Raw genomic sequence first — 4,830 nt, forward strand, 5'->3', positions numbered from 1 at the left:
AAAACGTGGTTTGAACTAATGCAACCATTTTCCCGTAATTCCAGCTCGTTTAGCTTGTCAGTGAAACGAAGTGTGTGGCAACTGCCCACGAACAGAATGGCATAAACAGCGTTGATATTAATTAGAGATGAAAAGCAACTCCAAAACATCTAAGTTTGTGTGACAATGCTTTATATTACACCAAGCTGGGCGTGCATTAAAATCAAGATCGACCATGGTTTTAACTTTCCATGGTTGTTAAAAAACTTTTTCCCCAAATGAGCATCTGTGAACACCTGTTAGCAAGCAACAGCCCGAGATGAGTTTTAAGGTCGGTGAAAACAAAATGATCAATTGACCTTTAATAAGGCAGAAATCAGTACAACAAAATAAACAAACGTGAGAGACTTGAACATATCTACCTGAGGGGGTTCCTCTACGATACAAAACGTGTTACTAATTGCGTAGGCACCTTGAAAACGAGGGCGCCACGCGCGTTGCGTTCAACTGTTAAAAAAAGTGTACTTGATTTTGATTTAAGACATTTAAGTGCTTTTACTCCACACATCTTTGTCTTTTTGTTATTTTAAGTGCCATCTGTTGCACCATGACCGAGTTCTAATATTTCAGTAAGTGTGATTTCACTGTTGGAAAAAAATATGAAATCTTGTTCCTTAAAAGGGGGCTATGTCACTGAAAATGATGAATTTCACGACACCCAAAATGCCAAAAAAGTAGAATTAAACATTGCAATAACCACTTAAAACCGTCGAACAACATAAAAGAAATACAACAAAAGGACGTTTTTCAAATTTATGGCAAATCGCCTGGATAAAGATCGTTTTTGCTCAGAATTATCTTGCTTGTAATGTAACGATAATTTTATCGCTAAAGCGATTCCACTTTACCATTTTTCTCGAATAGTGTGCGCGTTCTTTAACGTCCCACACGGAACCAATGAACATGGAAGTTAGTTGTGAGACGGGAACTCCGGCTTATCGTCCTTATCTGGGAAGACTTGAAAGTCTAACCATTTGCAGATGTAATTACAAAGGCAGCACTTTCTCCTCAGTTATTTAAAGACCCTGAGTGTTGGTCCGGCCGGAGTTGAACTCACGACCTCCTGCGTGACAGCCCGGTGCTTAACCAACTGAGCCACCGGTGCGCGGGTAAGTGACAAAAGGTGATTCAAGACCGCTGGAAGGCGTATCCGCCATCAATGGCGGTTTCCTTCTGATAAATATTACATCTTTAACTTGACAATTTATGCCTACTGATTCCTGTAGCCTTTTCGAGGTTTGTCAAAAACAAAGTCATTAAACACCATCAAAAGAAAATAAAGGGGGAAAAGGGCATCCCCCATACATGCTTTTTTCCAAAGATAATAGGTCTCAAGTTATTTTTGGATCCAAACACGTTGCACAGATCCCAAGGAGGTTAGGCAACAGGCAATAATATGGCTTGAATGTGTTTCGCGTGGATGGCCCACGCTCAATACAATACATACGTAATTGACCGATCCCCATAGGGGCTTTTCAGGGCCAATGAAACACAACGAAACAACATAACAGAACAACAACAACAACTGTTCAGAATCCCAACTGGCCGAAGGCAAACTAGTTGGGTATTTACAAGTGCAGGTGGGAAGTTAAACCAGGGGCTACCAGGATCAAATTCAACGAGTGGTCAGAGCGGGTCTTGAACGCGGGATCCCCGGATCCCAAGGCAAGCGCCCTAACCACTGGGCCACACTGCCGCCAGTTAACATGGTTGAATTTAGATTTGGAGATTTTGGAGGAGCAAGGATGGCACAGTCGGTTAGTGCGCGGCTTTGGTGCAAGAGGTACTGAGTTCGATTCCCGGATCTCACATCCTTGTTTCGACTTCAGATCTTTCCTTTCCGTGTAACTAAGCAGTCTTAAATACCCGTAAAACGGAGCACTAATGGAGAGGGGGGAGTAAAATGAGAACACCGTTGACCTCAGGTTTGTCAGTAATTAAACTGTTACGAGTTATCAACATTAAATATGGTCGCTTTACTTTTTTTTTTAGATAACACATTCCGGCCATGTGATCGGCTGTTGCCTAATCCCCTTGGGATCTGTATAGCGTGGGAGTCCATCTAAAAATAACTTGAGACATATTACCTATGGAAAGGGCATGTATGGTAGATGCCCTCTGTGCCCCTTTTGTTTGCTCCTGACATCACCTAAACTATTCACGACTAAGCAAAATTGTCTCCGTTTCTTTTTGAAAAACTTCAACTATTGATCTCTTTTGTTCTTGCAATTTTTGGCACTCAACAAGATCAGCAAGCATTTACGATATGCAAATAGTTCGTTAAGACGTTTAGTTCATGGAAAGCAATTTTCAGAAGAGTTTGTTCCTAAAATTTAATTTTGCGCGCTTTAAATTTTATATGCGATCATCATCCGAACAGATAAAATTCTCCTAGCTGATGAGAAAATCTCTTTAAAAAGTCTTCAGTTATCCTATGGCATAGGAAGAAAAGTTGAAGTTAAATATTCCTCTAAGGCGGTTACTAGGGTTATTTCTTTCAGTGCCAGTTGACATTTTGTGAGTTTTATGTAAATAGGTTTGTGGAGGACGGCGCGTGCCCGCTTGCAAGCGATATAGCTCCTTGTGTTTGTCTTGATTGACTATCTCCACCTTGCCCGTCTACGTCAACATCTGCACGAATAATATGTCAAACGATCTAATATCTATGGATATTAGATATGGCTAATTTGTTCTCTCTGTGATAAATGATTATACAATATGTGGGCATGCGAACCATCATCATATCTTATTTACCCTCGGATTTTTGGAGTAGGTTGGTGTAGCTAATATCTCCCAGCATTTACCAAACCAACCATGATAAAATACAGAGGACAGACCAGTTAGACTGAATTATACTGCAACTTAAATGTTAGTAACTGTATCCCATCCTTTTATCACAATAAAACTTGCAAGATCTCAGCTTGCTCTAAAGTAGATTCTATTTCACTGCAAAATGGATGAAATCGAACATCAAAGAAGCTAATGGACTTGGTTCAGTAATTAGATATCAATTAACGGATGTTCAAGAGTCTTGAAACCCACGCAAAATAAGTGTATAAAACACGAAAATTGAAACACAGGCAACAAGACAGTAACCTTTGCCAAGAAAACGCATAGCTCAGCACTCTTGATCAAGCGACTTGGAGTCATTCAGTGTTAAGATGAAGAACAGAGCTGTAACGTTTCTTGTTGCTGTAGTTGTTATTGCAGCGTTGGCTATGGAAACCGACTGTTGGCATTTACCATTAAATGGCAGAAAAAGAACAACTGAGTTAAAAGAAAAGGTTTGACATCTGATAATTCTCTTTAAAGATAAGTTACTAATAAAGGTGGTTCGAGTTCACTTGTCTTTTTATGGGTTCCCATGCATTCGATGGTCCCACCTCACAGATCTTCGATGCTCTCTTAAAGACAACTTGCAAGGACCGCGGCTTTCAAGTAAGAGTGAGGCGAGTAGGGGCTGCGAGAGATTTATCCCACACGAAGCAGAAACAAAAAGAACAGAAGATCATTTTTTGAAGGGGGTTAGACACGAAAGTTACGGAAAATTAAGAAACACCGCCCACTACGGTGCCAGAGAGGATGCTCGCGTTGCAGGCATTTCGTGTGTCATTAAACTTGTTTTTGAGAAAATGAATCCCAAGCGATTCATTGGTGTTTGGTAATCACCCCATCTTTAACACTTTTTATATTTCATGTTGTCGTTGTCGTTGTTGCGCAATTAAAAAAAAGAAAGAAACGTAGCTATTTGTCTAATTCCGTAATTCGTTTATGATTACTTTCACGCACGTAAAGATAGTTTACACGAGTAGAACGAGAGCCAGACTAGGGACTTAACTAGCTTAATGGTCAGCAGGGAAGATAATTTACTTAAAATAATGACCAGAATTTCAATAGCCACACCAACTACACATACACAAAATGATCACTGTCCATAGACAATGCATGGAGAAGTATCTTTGTTTCATGTTTTTTTCCGTATTCTTTGCCTTGACCCTGCACAAAACGCACCTTTTTTCGAGAAGATAACCAATCAAATCGGCCTTCGATTAAATTATGCGCAACTAATTTGTAAACCCGAAGCAAATGGACTGAAAAGATTGTGCAGGGTCACGGTCAATCCAACATCATATTGCAGTATGGGATGGGGGAAATGGTTAATGGCGTTCACACCCACGCGTTTTAACACCCATACTAATCTCTCGCTCGTATTTTATCAACTACTTTTTAAACACTTATCGTTATGAACAGTTTCAGAGAGAAGCCGAAAGCATTTGTCACGCGGCGAGAAGCATTGGATGCGACGTATTTCGGCGAAGTGTTGAAGAGGAGAAAAACGAAAACAGAAAGAAATGATGGCCAGCTGATGACAATGTGACACAACTACCGACCGGCCGACCTAACCGTCATATGCTACAACACCTGATATTTACTTAAATGCAAGCTTTAACTATTAAAACTAAAATTTATGGTGATTTCAACATGCTGTGAATCTTCATGAATGCATTAAATTGTATGAAAGAACTTGGGCTCGCGTATTGCAGTGTTAAAGGGCCCTTGTGTTATTGAAACATGGACTAAACACGATGTGACCTTCGCCATTTTTCGCACCTCTGGGTCATAACTCAAAAGGAAGCAAATGAGTGGCGCTCCCCCACCCAACACAATGGACACCACGCAACGACGTTGAAGAGGAGATCGTCGAGCAAGCCAGCAGAAAAAATGCAATTTTTTTTTCATTTATTGCCGCAATTTTATTATTATTCCAACTTGTCCAGCTCTTATAAAACG

The 4,830-nt window shown here is 40.3% G+C and overlaps 1 long non-coding RNA gene across 1 annotated transcript; it reads left to right on the forward strand.

The window, feature by feature from the left end:
- The first annotated feature begins 3,108 nt into the window (after positions 1 to 3,108).
- Positions 3,109 to 4,563, forward strand: LOC138002903 (uncharacterized). The gene is made up of 2 exons (XR_011123361.1): positions 3,109 to 3,323; positions 4,291 to 4,563. It is a non-coding gene; the product is annotated as an uncharacterized lncRNA (long non-coding RNA).
- The last annotated feature ends 267 nt before the right edge of the window (positions 4,564 to 4,830 follow it).

The sequence above is a fragment of the Montipora foliosa genome, chromosome 5 (genome assembly GCF_036669935.1).
Source record: "Montipora foliosa isolate CH-2021 chromosome 5, ASM3666993v2, whole genome shotgun sequence".
Classification (NCBI taxonomy): Eukaryota; Metazoa; Cnidaria; class Anthozoa; order Scleractinia; family Acroporidae; genus Montipora; species Montipora foliosa.